The sequence below is a fragment of the Xenopus tropicalis genome, chromosome 5 (assembly GCF_000004195.4).
Source record: "Xenopus tropicalis strain Nigerian chromosome 5, UCB_Xtro_10.0, whole genome shotgun sequence".
Taxonomy (NCBI): domain Eukaryota; kingdom Metazoa; phylum Chordata; class Amphibia; order Anura; family Pipidae; genus Xenopus; species Xenopus tropicalis.
Genome location: NC_030681.2, coordinates 15,806,283 through 15,822,091, shown reverse-complemented (window position 1 = coordinate 15,822,091; position 15,809 = coordinate 15,806,283). Strand labels below are relative to the sequence as shown.

The 15,809-nt window shown below is 41.0% G+C and overlaps 1 protein-coding gene across 1 annotated transcript in view; it reads left to right on the top strand.

The window, feature by feature from the left end:
* The window catches only part of kcnh1 (potassium voltage-gated channel subfamily H member 1), a 209,006-nt gene that overhangs the window by 140,652 nt on the left and 52,545 nt on the right, over positions 1 to 15,809 (top strand). The gene's annotated exons all lie outside the window — the stretch shown is intronic.

Here is a 15,809-nt window from a genome sequence, read left to right as displayed (position 1 = left end):
GGGTGGGCTTCTCTTCTGCTCTTGTACCCATGGTAGCAATGGGTGGGCTTCTCTTCTGCTCTTGTACCCATGGCAGCAATAGGTGGCTTCTCTTCTGCTCTTGTACCCATGGCAGCAATGGGTGGCTTCTCTTCTGTTCTTGTACCCATGGCAGCAATGGGTGGGCTTCTCTTCTGCTCTTGTACCCATGGTAGCAATGAGTGGGCTTCTCTTCTGATCTTGTACGAATGGCAGCAATGGGTGGGCTTCTCTTCTGCCCTTGTACCCATGGTAGCAATGGGTGGGCTTCTCTTCTGCTCTTGTACCCATGGTAGCAATGGGTGGGCTCCTCTTCTGCTCTTGTACCCATGGCAGCAATGGGTGGGATTCTCTTCTGCTCTTGTACCCATTGTAACAATGGGTGGGCTTCTCTTCTGCTCTTGTACCCATGGCAGCAATGGGTGGGCTTCTCTTCTGCTCTTGTACCCATGGCAGCAATGGGTGGGCTTCTCTTCTGCTCTTGTACCCATGGTAGCAATGGGTGGGCTTCTCTTCTGCTCTTGTACCCAAGGTAGCAATGGGTGGGCTTCTCTTCTGCTCTTGTACCCATGGCAGCAATGGGTGGGCGCTACTCTTCTGCTCTTGTACCCATGGCAGCAATGGGTGGGCTGCTCTTCTGCTCTTGTACCCATGGTAGCAATGGGTGGGATTCTCTTCTGCTCTTGTACCCATGGTAGCAATGGGTGGGCTTCTCTTCTGCTCTTGTACGAATGGCAGCAATGGGTGGGCTTCTCTTCTGCTCTTGTACCCATGGTAGCAATGGGTGGGCTTCTCTTCTGCTCTTGTACGAATGGCAGCAATGGGTGGGCTTCTCTTCTGCTCTTGTACCCATGGTAACAATGGGTGGGCGCTACTCTTCTGCTCTTGTACCCATGGTAGCAATGGGTGGGATTCTCTTCTGCTCTTGTACCCATGGTAGCAATGGGTGGGATTCTCTTCTGCTCTTGTACCCATGGTAGCAATGGGTGGGATTCTCTTCTGCTCTTGTACCCATGGTAGCAATGGGTGGGATTCTCTTCTGCTCTTGTACCCATGGTAGCAATGGGTGGGCTTCTCTTCTGCTCTTGTACGAATGGCAGCAATGGGTGGGCTTCTATTCTGCTCTTGTACCCATGGTAGCAATGGGTGGGATTCTCTTCTTCTCTTGTACCCATGGCAGCAATGGGTGGGATTCTCTTCCGCTCTTGTACCCATGGCATTATCGCCATGTTACTTTTCAAGTTGGGTGGAGTCAATAATGTCTACAAACATGTCACCTTTATCATCCTCTTCATATTTATATATGTATCTCCAGCAAGTTACGCAGCACTTTAAATTAATTTATAACAAATAGGGGTCTGACAATAATTCAACAAACAAGGGTTACAGAGTAGAATTAGGATCAGAGGGCCCTGCTCGAGAGCTTACAATTTAAAGGGTTAGGGTGCATTTGAAACATAAGGAAAATAATCATTTGGGATTTATAATAAGTTGAGGTCTAATCAGTCAAGTGGGTGGGTCTAAACAGGTGGGTCTTCAGTTTGGACCTTTGGAACCACTGAATTATGAGTTATGAATGACACTCACTTTTATTCATGGTGATTTGTGGAGCATCTTACATTATGGTGTATGGACCCAAAATGGAGCTTATTCAGATATTGATTAGGCTGGGCAAATGCCACTGAGTTTTTGATCCCATTGTTCCATCTACTGGCTCCCAGATAACCTGGCCATTGGTATGACCATCAAATGTTCAAATGAACCCAACCTGCCCAGTACCTGGTTAAGCAGATCAGAACATTCACTCATTGGGTGACCAAATTCCATGGATGCCCTTTTCACTGGGATTTAATTAAAACCAAGGCAAACGAGACAATGAGCCTGAAGAGCACCCTACCAAAAGGAAAACATATGAGGCTACTAATCTACTCTGGGGGCTAACATGTTCGTAGAAAAGCACATTTAGGAATGTCCAGTCAAGCAGTAAACCCAGACTACAGCACTATGGCAGCTTACAATGATAGGGCAGGGAATATTGTTCTCTAGTGATGGGCGAAATGTTTCGCCAGGCATGGATTCACGGTGAATTTCTGCGTTTCGCCATTGCCGGATTGTTTCGCGAAATGGATGAAAAAATTTGCTGCGGAAAAACAAAAGAATAGCCTTGTGACAAAAAAAAAACCGTGGGCGACAAAAAGATAGCCGTGGGCTACAAAAGAATAGCCGCATGACAAAAGAATAGCTGTGGGCGACAAAAAAATAGCCGTGGGTGACAAAAGAATAGTCACGGGCGACAAAAAAATAGGTGTGCGCGAAAAAGAATAGCCGCATGACAAAAGAATAGCCGCGGACGACAAAAAAATAGCCGTGGGCGACAAAAAAATAGTCACGGGCGACAAAAAAATAGGTGTGGGGCTAAAAAGAATAGCCGCGTGACAAAAGAATAGCCGTGGGCGACAAAAAAATAGCCGTGGGCGACAAAAAAATAGTCGCGGGTGACAATTTTTTTGACGTGCGACATTTTCCCTGTTTCGTGAATTCTTCAGGACAAATTCGCTCATCGCTATTGTTCTCCCATAATATATTCCAGTTTTAAAGCGTTAGTAAGTTTAGCACAATATTTCACATTACCCGTTGGGATAGATATAAAGGTTTTGACTCTCCTCTAATGTCAAACAAAATCTAAATGTATAACAGAAAAACCGGAGTGAAATTTTATTATGTCAGCCAGTCAAGCATTGCCTGTCAAGTCAGCCATTCTTCCAAAAATGTATTGGTGCGCCCCAGCTGGGCCGGCTTTTAGCGAGCGGCAATCCATAGTTAGCTGTCTCGGCTGGAGCCGTGTAGCTTTGCATGAGGAATTCACTCATCTACAGACTTTACTTTTGTAACGTAATGGTAATTAGCACATTGCAATGTAACCCAAGCTGGGATAAATAAGGCTTTTGCTTGCCAAGGCCCCGGCATTTTTACAAAGAATTTGATATTTTCAATCAACATGTTTCTGAGGGCTTTATCTGAAGTGCACACGGAAAAAAATGTTCTCTCTTAGTAAACTAATAATATAAGTAAGTTTCACGGATATTTTAGTATTAGGCATAATCAGATGGTCGCCTGCTGCTCGGGGAATTGATTTTTGTTGGCTACAAATTGCTTAAATAGATTCTTCTGTTTCTGTATGGTACTGAGTATAGATAGTTCTGTATGGTACTGAGTATAGATAGTTCTGTATGGTACTGAGTATAGATAGTTCTGTATGGTACTGAGTATAAATAGTTCTGTATGGTACTGAGTATAGATAGTTCCGTATGGTACTGAGTATAGATAGTTCTGTATGGTACTGAGTATAGATAGTACTGTATGGTACTGAGTATAGATAGTTCTGTATGGTACTGAGTATAGATAGTTCTGTATGGTACTGAGTAGAGATAGTTCTGTATGGTATTGAGTATAGATAGTTCTGTATGGTACTGAGTATAGATAGTTCTATATGGTATTGAGTATAGATAGTTCTGTATGGTACTGAGTATAGATAGTTCTGTATGGTACTGAGTATAGATAGTTCTGTATAGTACTGAGTATAGATAGTTCTGTATGGTACTGAGTATAGATAGTTCTGTATGGTACTGAGTATAGATAGTTCTGTATGGTACTGAGTAGAGATAGTTCTGTATGGTATTGAGTATAGATAGTTCTGTATGGCACTGAGTATAGATAGTTCTGTATGGTTTTGAGTATAGATAGTTCTGTATGGTACTGAGTATAGATAGTTCTGTATGGTACTGAGTATAGATAGTTCTGTATGGTACTGAGTATAGATAGTTCTGTATGGTACTGAGTATAGATAGTTCTGTATGGTATCGAGTATAGATAGTTCTGTATGGTACTGAGTATAGATAGTTCTGTATGGTACTGAGTATAGATAGTTCTGTATGGTACTGAGTACAGATAGTTCTGTATTTAATCTCTAAAATTACTCTGTACAGCCCCCAGAATAACATACCTTCCCCCTGCATTCAGATCTGTTTCAATTTTCTATTATAGTCAGTTCAACTACAGCTCTTTTATTGACTTCCTTGTGTAGCATGATGCTCCGCCCTACAGCTCTTTTATTGACTTCCTTGTCTAGCATGATGCTCCGCCCTACAGCTCTTTTATTGACTTCCTTGTCTAGTATGATGCTCCGCCCCTACAGCTCTTTTATTGACCTCTTTGTCTAGCATGATGCTCCGCCCCTACAGCTCTTTTATTGACTTCCTTGTCTAGCATGATGCTCCGCCCCTACAGCTCTTTAATTGACCTCCTTGTCTAGTATGATGCTCCGCCCCTACAGCTCTTTTATTGACTTCCTTGTCTAACATGATGCTCCGCCCCCTTTTGATTTTCTGAGCCCTCCTTCTCACAATACTGTTCCCTTTATGCTGGAATATAGGAAGTGACCCTTGGGGCAGTTTGTGGCTTCCAGCTGGGGCTCTTTAAATCAACATCATTAAATCTTCCTATTGACATTAAAGTCCCAGTACTGATACTGTTGATATTCCATGGACGTTTCTATTCAGAATATCACCTGTTTATCTGTGATGCATGAACTCATTATTCCTAATGTTTCTGGTCACTAAAAATCTGGAAATATTTAACGTATCGCCTCCCTGATAATCTAATAAATACACTGAGCGCGATGACAATATAACTCACAACTGGATTAAACTGTCACATTGCTCAGCCCTGATACGAGACAGAACAAAACTGCCGCCCTAGGCAGCTGCCCCATTCAGCTTTACAGTAAGACGGCACTTTTTTACTTTGTATTCCGTTGCCAAGGAAATTTAAATGTCATCTATTCAATTGCCGGGAACAGCTGGAACAACATGTTACATCACATAAAGGAACTTTTGGGGCAAAGCACAATGGGACTTTATCACTTTGTGTTACTATATGATCCAGCGGGTACCCAGGCTGATATCAGCAGAACAATAGAGAAGGTTGGGCAAATAACATCTATTAATAGCACTGAGCAATGTACAAACATAGGAGCCCAAACAAACATTACTTGGCAACCGTCACCGACGAATTATTTACGTTCATAGCCGCTAAGTGAGGAAAGTTCCTTTTGTTTTAGTGCATTGCAGGCATAATAATAATAATATAAACAGTTCAATAACGCTGTCTTAATGGTTTTAATTTTTAATTCTGCTTTTTGGACCTGTACCTTCTTCATATTGGCATTTAAACTGCAGAGCTGTCACTAACCAACCAGGCTTCTGAAGATAAATAGAGTAGATAGATTGATAGATCAATAGATTAGTAGATAAAAGATTTATAGAAAGGAATTTTTTCCCCTCTGCGGCAAATTAGAGAGGCTTCAGATGGGGTTTTTTGCCTTCCTCTGGATCAACTAGTAGTTAGGCAGGTTATATATAGGCATTATGGTTAAACTTGATGGACGTATGTCTTTTTTCAACCCAACTTACTATGTTACTATGTACTATGATCAAGATAGATAGATAGATAGATAATAGATAGATAGACAAACAGGCAGACGGACAGATAGATAGATGATAGATAGATAGAAAAACTGATAGATAGATAGATAGATAGATAGATAGATAGATAGATAGATAGATACATAGATAGATAGATTGATTGATAGATAGACAAACAGGCAGATGGACAGACAGACAGACCGATAGATAGATAGATAGATAGATAGATAGATAGATAGATAGATAGATAGATAGATAGATAGATAGATAGAAGATAGATAGATGATAGAAGATAGATAGATAGATAGATAGATAGACAAACAGGCAGATGGACAGACAGACAGACAGACAGCCCGATAGATGATAGATAGATAGATAGATAAATAGACAGATTAGATAGATAAATAGATAGATAGATAGATAGATAGATAGACAGACAGACAGACAGATAGATAGATAGATAGATAGATAAATGATAGAAGATAGATAGATAGATAGATAGATAGACAAACAGGCAGATGGACAGACAGACAGACAGACCGATAGATGATAGATAGATAGATAGATAGATGATAGATAGACTGATAGACTGATACATATATAGACTGATAGATTGATTGATAGATAGATAAATTGATAGACAGATAGATAGACAAACAGGCAGATGGACAGATAGATAGATAGATGATACATTTATAGATTGATAAATAGATATATAGATAGATAATTGATTGATACATAGATGATAGATTGAAAGACAGATAGATGATAAATTGATAGATTGAGCCACAGATAGATAGATGATAGATAGATAGATGATAGATAGATAGATGATAGATAGATAGACAGACAGACAGACAAACAGGCAGACGGACAAGGACTGAACATGGGGAGTGAGCAGCTGGTTGAGGGGACAGAATGTACAGTATTAGGTATGCTGCCAACACTGAACACAATGAAAGTGGGACCAGTTATGTTACCCCCATTCTTTGGGGGTACACAAACATGACTTCCAGGCATCTGTGTGAATAATACATGTGGCACAAAGTGTGGCTATAATGATGGATTTTGATGTTGGCGTCCCTTTCCATTTCATTTCAGTCTATAAGTGTCTGTTCCTGATCCCTGTGGTACCAGCAGCCACGCTTGTCTAAAATAGAAGTGGAAGGAGTCTGTGTGGAGTAGGAGAAATACAGAGACATGTGTGGAACAAAGGGCAGGTTATAACAGGGTCCAAGAAAGTTCAGTACCAAGTAACCTTGTACAGCAGGGATCCCCAGCCTTGTATATGTGTGAGCCACATTCACATTGAAAAAGTGTTGGGGAGCAACACAACTATGGAAAAAGTTCCTGGGGGTGCAAATAAGAGCTGTAATTGGTTATTTGGTAGCCCCTATATGGACTGGCAGCCTATAGTGGCTCTGTTTGGCTTTACACTGTTTTTTATGCAACCAAAACTTGTCTCCAAGCCAGAAATTCAAAAATGCGCACCTACTTTGAGGCCCCTGGGAGCAACATCCAAGGGGTTGGGGAGCAACATGTTACTCACGAGCTACTGGTTGGGGATCAACGTTCAGGCAAGAGTCAGGCAGAATTGTGGTCATACAGGCAGATAATCCACCACAAGAACATCAGACATGGACATAGTCAGTGCCACGTGAAGGCTATAAGGTTATGCAGATGGCAGGGCTAGGGTGGGAATAGGAAAGCAAGGACACTCAGGATGCCCAACAGGACCAGATAAGACATTACCCAACCATGCACACAGCATGGAACCCCAGGAACAGCCATAACACATCAGGTCCTGTGTGAAAGCCCTGCTGGCCAAAGCAAAATACACAACTTAAGGTGTTAATTGACTACAGGGATCTGCTGCTTGTGCAGGCCCTGCTTGGACACACAAATATAACTGTAAAAGAGAATATAAATAGGAAACAACAAGGTGACGAGTACTGGGAGCCAGCTATCATTACATAAACCCATCTCCCGCAGTGAGAGCAATACGGAGGGCAAGGAGAATAATAGAACTGATTATACATTACGTTAGAACTAGAGGAAATAGCAGGAAGACTGGTGAAAATACAGCAACAATGAGAAACAGAGACAAATCTGTGTATCATTAACGTTCTGATGGTCAAATGTTGCTCGGAAGGAATCCTAGGGAGAAATGGGAAGACAATTAGGGGATATTTGTTGGATAAAACGTAAGAGAAACACTTTTATTATGTTATAAACCAATAAGCACTATAGCTTAACAAAGAAGTAGTAGTAGAAATGCTGCACATTATTTTGTGCTTCTCTACCAGCCCAAGGCAACCCCAGCACTTTAGCAGGGGAGATCTGTGCCACCAAAATGCCCCAGTAGCCCCCCATCTTCATTTCTACTGATTCAAAACTCAAGCTCTGTGCTGCTGGCACTTACTTAAGTTTAGGCACCCACTCACAATGTACTGTATATAAAAGTCACAACAAAAAGCCGATTAGTAAATTATACAGAGTCTCATTGCATTGAGGCTTAGAAACCAGCGTAGTTTGCATCAGAACTTATAAAATGACCTGTAGCATCAGCTTTTCTTACATATGAAACTCATTTTCTGCTGTTTGATTTGAAATGACCCCTTAGCTTCTCAACAGTTGCAAAAAGCACACTGAGCATGTGCAGTGCCACTGACACTTCTAACAAAATCCAAGATTGCGAGTTTCCTGTGCACAACTTTGAAAGCCTGGATCATTACTGTTATAGAGATTCGGAACCTTTAGGCTGGTGCAGTAATTCAGTGTATAAAATACAACATTTCTACCCATATTTGTTTAGGTTTTAGTTGTTCTTGCAGTTTACCTTAAAGGAACAGTAACACCAAAAAATGAAAGTGTATAAAAGTAACTAAAATATAATGTGCTGCTGCCCTGCACTGGTAAAAGTTGTGTGTTTACTTCAGAAAGTCACTATAATTTATATAAATAAGCTGCTATGTAGCCATGGAGGCAGCCATTCAAAGGAGAAAAGGCACAGGCACATAGCAGATAACAGATAAGACACCATTGTATTCTACAGAGCTTATCTGTTATCTGCTATGTAACCTGTGCCTTTTCTCTTTTTTCCAGCTTGAATGGCTGCCCCCGGGGCTACACAGCAGCTTATTATATAAATTATAGTAGTGTTACTGTAGCAAACACACCAGTTTTACCAGTGCAGGGCAACAGGGCATTATATTTTTATTACTTAAAAGCTCTTTCATTATTTTGAAGGCTCCAAATAATTTTTTATACACTGCTAACTTTTGCAGCTTTCAAATGGGGGTCACTGACCCCTGAGCCAAAAAGCTATTGCTCTGTGAAGCTACAGTTTAATTTTAGTTGTACTTCATATTACTTATTTTGCTATTCAGGCCCTCTCCTATTCATATATCAGTCTTTTATTCAAACCACACCCTGGTTGCTAAGGTAGTTTGGATCCTAGCAACAAAATAACTGCTAAAACTCCATGCTGGAGAGCTGCAGAACGAAAACTGAAATAACTAAAAAACTACAATTAATAAAAAATGAAGACCAATTCTAGCGAGATGTTGCACGGAAAAACGTGATGCTATATGGGATACCTGGTCGAATATATCCTGGGCAACAGCAATTAGATTTCATCAGTTAGAAAACCAAAGCAAAGCATCTGATTGGCTGCTATGATTCCATCGCCCACCAACTATCCATGGCGACTAGTAGTCAGGCCTGTGGGCTGAGCAGCTGATCACATTTGGATATAAATAACACCTCCAAAAAGTTCCCTTTTATTCAATGTCAGCCATTGTGTTGTATCTTCAGAATAACACATCCCATACTGCACTCACAGGCATTTCAATATGTGGCTATTTTGTAAAGGAAACCAATGATCTTTCATCTTGTAATTTATACCATGTAAAAGCAAAACAATAGGGGACAGGTTTAGACGATAAAGTACAAAGGACTTTATTTCATATAATTTGGCCCTAAAAAAAAAAGGCTTGAAAAGGCCCTTTGATGCATTTGCTGTTCAAACAAGGTCATAGAGTCCCTCTGATACAATAAAGTCGATAAAAGGATTCATATTCATCCATCTCATGCTAATTTATACGATGAACTGCACTTTTATATCAGGCGCTATAACCCGAAAAAGCTTACAATATGGATTTCAAAGTGTGTACTAGTAATGTGCCCTTGAAATAATGCAACTAAGTCATTACCAAGCAACACGGGGAAATAGTGCAGAGTAATATGATTTGGCCCCTCTCCACTCCTCCTACCTTTGCTCTGGTTATTATGGGAACCTGATCCATTAATAGCAGGACAAGTCATATGCCTAGGAGCGCTGCATATTGGAGCCTACCTACCTTGCTGATTCATGGGCACTTATGGGAACAGCTGTGCTCTAATAGTACTATGTGTGTTTGCACCATTTAAAGACAGAGTATGCTGTAGGCTAGTGATGGGCGAAATGTTTTGCCAGGAATGGATTCGTGGCGAATTTCCGCGTTTCGCCATTGGTGGATTGTTTTGCGAAACGGGTGAAAAAATTTGCCGCACGTCCAAAAATTGTCGCCGGCGTCAAAAAAGAATAGTTGCAGGCGTCAAAAGAATAGCCGTGCGACGAAATAATAGCCGTGGGTGACAAAAGAATAGCCGTGCGACAAAATAATAGCCGCAGGTGACAAAATAATAGCCGCATGACAAAAGAATAGATTTGCGAAAAAATAATAGCCGCGGACGACGAAATAATAGCCGCAGGCGACAAAAGAATAGCAGCGGGCGACAAAAGAATAGCCGTGCGACAAAATAATAGCTGCGGGCGACGAAATAATAGTCGCGACCGACAAAATAATAGCCGCAGGCGGCGAAATAATAGCCGTGGGCGACAAAAGAATAGCCACGGGCGACAATTTTTTTGCCACACAGCATTTTTGCCGTTTCGCGAATCTTTCGCCGTTTCAGAACAGATTCGCTCATCACTACTGTAGGCAAGTTTTATATAATTATCCAGTAAAATATTGTGCTATACATGCATCTGTATATTGCTTTATCCACTATTATTTCTTTATCCATCCAAGTTTTTCTTAAAAAATGGCTGAATGCTTATGAACATGAACTTTGCCCCTTAATAACACTATAGCCAGCACAAAACAGCATGCACTCGTTGGACTCCAGGACAGCGGATAAAATTTCAAAAAAGCTTTATTAAAGATTAAAACCTAATGCGTTTCGTGGGACTGCACACGTATTCATAGGTACCATAGGTATTATAGGTATTGAAGTTGAATCTCCCCATGTTGAGGGTCTGGGGCATGGCATCCGGGCCACCAAAAGGAAGCGGTGAGTGAGCATCCTGCATTTTACATATGAGCATATACCCCCCAGAACGTAGAGAGAAAAAAGTGATCAAAAGGTTCGGGGCATAAGCACCTGAACCTGTTATTCAATTGGGTGAGCGTGAGCGCTAATTGAAATATAATATATAATAATATAAAGCCCCCGAACAAACAAACAGTACAGGGCCTTAATAATGCTATGCCTTGTACTGTCCAAGTCCCAAGTGGTAGATAGAACCATGTGATTCCCACAAAGTCAAAAAGTAATAATAATAATTGGAGACTTGGTATAGGGAATGGATGCAGAGCTGAGCATGACTTTTCCATTGCATAATTTATATTCTTACTTGTTTTATATATTTTTGTAAAATAAGAGTGTGGAAGCCCCCATACAGTGATCACATGACATGAGTAGAGATGTGAACGAATTAGGTAATGCGTGTAGATGACTAAAGGTGGCCATATACGTAGCAATTTCGTGGGACGATTGGTCGCACCCTCCACTGTGAATCATCAGATATGAAGGTAGAAACAATAGAAATTGTACCTCCTTCTGCCAATTCAGCCCTGAATGTAGATTTTGCGCGGGCCCCATTTTGACCTGGCTGATCAACGAGTCGACCAATATCTGCAGCCTTTTGCAATATCGGTTGCCTCGTCAAGCTGCCATACACGCACCAAATATCAAACGAAACAAGGTTTCATACAATATCATTGGTGCGTGTATGGCCGGCTTTAGGTCAAACTTGCATCCATGGGGACACTGTTGCCTAATTATTGAAGAGTCCAACTAGGGTTGCCAACGGTCCGGTTTTGACCCTGACAGCCCAGATTTCAGAAGAACTGTCCAGTTCAAATCAGCCTTCCTGGTTTTCTAAATGAGGAAATCCAGACAGGACTCTCCTTAATTGACGTGGTGACCAACCAATTTTGACTTAATGAGGCCTTAACTTTAGTCCATTTAATGTACATTGAAGGGTTTTTCTCCTCACCATGAGCTTACCTGGGTTTCAGCATGAATTCATAGCTGCTACGCTTTTTTCCAGTCTCAAACAAAGAGAAAAGCCTGTACTGATAACTCTGGGGATGTGTTTTATTCTTTCTACCTGTCTCACAAAATTATAGGAGGAAAAATTCACTTTAAACTGTAGTTGAGCCAACCATTCCAGACAGAAAGTAACTTGGCAGCCTGTCAGACCTGTAGAAAAAAATTCCTGCAGTTACCGGAGTGATTTACTGAGATTTCACTATTTTTTTTTTTTTTTGTGGTGTTCCGTCAGTGTCTATGACATCCCGTACAATTTCACAGAGTACATTTTGTGCCTTTTTCAATCCGTACGAGTAAATATCTGCAACGGTAAATATTTATGTGTCTATTTTGCCTAAAGGAAATCCAGCCTTTCAATGGGTCCATTAGACCAATCAGTGTCTTAATTGGCAGTAACTGAAAACTGTCAAAATATCCCTCCTTGCCTTCATAGGAACATCGGGAGAGCTCTCGTTTGTCACCTTGATGCTATATTATTCTTAATGTAAGTCATGTGTCTGGGACAGGGATCAGCTGTAATATATGAAACTAACTATATGAGGAGATTTAAAGTTCAGCCAACTTAATCATTGCACATCCAGCCAAGCAATTTGCAAAATGGCAGTTAAAAAATATTAAAAATTGTGCCTGGATCTGCCAAATTTGCACCAGATTCATGAACGGAAGGCAAAAAGTTACTTGGATATGTGGTTAAAAAAGAAAAAGCCACTCAAAACTTAACACCAGTGGTGGCTCACCAACCCCTTTCATGTTGCTCCCAGTGGCCTCAAAGTAGGTGCCATTTTTACATTTCTGGCTTGGAGGCAAGTTTTGGAAGCCCAGGGACACAGTTTTACTCCAAGCAGAACCTCCTGCAGACCACATGGGGCTACCAAATAGCCATTCAGAGCCCTTATTTGGCCCCCAAAGAACTTTTTTCATGGTTGTGCGACGCCCCAACACTTTTTATATCTGAGTGTGGCTCACTAGTATAAAGGGTTGGGGATCCCTGCTCAACACCAGATACCATAGACTTACAGTCTGTAAATATGTAGCCCCATTGATGCATGCTTCTTGGTAGTCCCGTTTTAAAAAATTCCCCTGCCAAAGCCTTACACCATTTGCCTTTAATCATATATCTATGAATAAGGGCAGTTATGCCTGAATGTGTAAGGTCCCCACATGGAGTATAGAAAAGTCAATAGACTTCTGTTTTTAAGGTAAGTTGGAGTTGTCTTCCACCTTCTTTTCTGTGATTTATTATGTGGTCTTAGATATGGTTTACTTTTTTCTAATATATTTGCCACTGTCAGTGGGGTAAGGGGCCATTTCGTGTTTGATGGTAAAATAATAAAGTTGTCTTGGTAGGGAACCCACTGCTGTCTCAGATAAAGAGAATTACTGCTTACTCTGCTTTTATTCCCCATGCTTACAAAGGGACTCATAGAACAAAGTATAGAAACTATTTTCAATGGAAAGAAAGAGATGCTGTATTAATACTTTTGGTGAAGTTTTTTGGAGCCTTCAGAGGAACCCTCAAGTTATTTCAACAGGGGTTGAAGACTCGGTTTTGAAGGCTCCAATAAACTTCTCCAAATGCACTGATGTTGGGTCTCTTTCTTCCCATTGAAGTGATATCCTATTCTGAAGTGTCTGTACTTTGAGTTGGCCTGCAGCTCCACCTGGGGATTAACTTTACTGGAGCTCTTTCAATTGATTTTTATTAACTTGTAAGTGTATCCATGGTCACTAACGGAGATCTGTAGGACCAGATACGTGCCTAATGTATAAACAGGGAGACAACAGGGATGTTTGGGTTATTGCCTTTTCTTTTTCACTTGATACATGGTTGTGAAAATGTCAACCTTGTGCTAATGTCGGATTACTTGTTTGCCCCAGATCTCACCCACTTTTCTTTGTATTGAGGTATGGAAAAATTGGGCCTTTGGCAAAGAGCAGTTATTGCAGTGAAAAGAACTAAATTAATAAAGTGTTTTGTGGATGAAAGGACCAAAGCTCACTCCCTTGAGGGATATGATAGAAGATAGAAGGGATTAAACAGTTGTCAGTAAATGAGGTGAACAGGTGTTCAGAGGCAAAAAAGAGGGAGGGCAGAGACCATAGGGTTAACTCATTTCTGCAGGAACACTAAGGAGCACAGTGCTGTTGCAGGTGGTAAGAACAGGGCCCCTTTTTGACATGTGTCTCTCTGTGCTCCCTAATTGGACATCAAAAGTTGGCTGATAGGGTAGAGGACCCTACCTGCACCTTATGAATACAGAGCAGCAGCACTGTACTCATGGGTCAGACACAGGTAATCAGGTAACAGCTGCTCATATGTGTATGACTGTAAGGGCTTTCAAACTTTTCTGGCGACTTTCTAAAGACATCCTTCAGCCCCACCCTCAAGTAAGTGCGATAGTGTGTGGGAACAGTATAGACAGAAGCAATGTATGTGGCAGAGGTCACTTGGTACTGTTAAGTGGGAAACTCGGTGGGAAGGGTCAAATACATGAAAAAGGCTTAAGACAGACATGCCCAACTGAAGGCCTACAGAGGTACAAGACATGGGAGAATAAGCCAAAACAGGGCTCCCCAACATTTCTTACTCATGAGACACAGTCAAATGTAAAAAGACTTGGAGAGCAACACAAGCACCATAAAAGTTCATGGAGGAGCCAAATAAGGGCTGTGATTGGCTATTAGGCAGTCTCTATGCCCACTATCAGCTTACAGGGGCTTTATTTGGTAGTAAATCTTGTTTTTATTCAACCAAAACTTGCCCCCAAGTCAGGAATTCAAAAATAACTCCCTGGTTTGGGGGCACTGAGAGCAACATCCAAGGGGTTGGGGAGCAACATGTTGCCCCTGAGTCACTGGTTGGGGATCACTGCTCTAAAATGACCTTGCAAGCATGGTGTGACCACATCTGTGGCTGAATCTCTGCCATCTTACCTACCATAAATTAATTCTTCACCTCTGTGATCATTCTGGGGTGTTTTCTTTCTTTAAATCAGGGCCGAGGTACAGTATTATAGCTTTTCTTTAATGCAGGTGTCAGTACAAAGGAGTTATATTGGAATTTCTTACATTATTCTTTAATCTGTGTACTCTCTTGTAATAGAAAAAGAAGAGACCTTTTAAATCTTCGTTGCTTTTTCTTTAGCCAAGTAATTAAAGTAATAATTTGCCTGTCAGACAGGGTACAAGTAAGGGAACATTCTTGTTTAGACAGGAGTTACAATGTGGCCCATAGTGTGAAATGAGTTTGTTTCTTTTCTTTTATGTAAGGGATAATGTGTTTGTGCCACAATACAGTATTCACAGCAGTTCCATTGTATCACAGCCGAATAAACAGCAGAAATTTCAGTGGAATAAAAACAATATTTATTGGCTCAAATTAACAGAACAAAAAACTAACATATAAAGTATACTATACCAAACAATGGATAGGTGCATCCCAGTGCCTCATGGTAGTCACTCTCCTAACGCGTTTCGCACCATGTGGTGCTTCATTCATGATGATGAAGCACCACATGGTGCGAAACGCGTTAGGAGAGTGGGTACCATGACTAATATCACAAAGGTATCACATTCCATTATCCTATATAGGTAGATATTATCAGTTATGCTGATCAACCCCTACACTGTGGGATATGTAGAGTACAGGTACAGTGAAGTCTATGGAGCCCTAGAGCAAACCTAGTGTAGAGGGCAATATCCTGCCCCTGGGCCTCCAGTTGGAGAGCCCTGATCTACACCTTAACAAGGTCCCTTTCTCCAACTTCACTAAGAAGTTTTCCTTCTTTTTATTTAAAACTCTATTTTCAAACTTGACTAAACTCATTTCCTCGAATGTCTAACATTTACTACAAAAAATCCGATAAGAAAAATCGCTGCAACTTTTCTCAGTGAAAACTCAACTTTGTCGAATTGTCGCTGTGACAA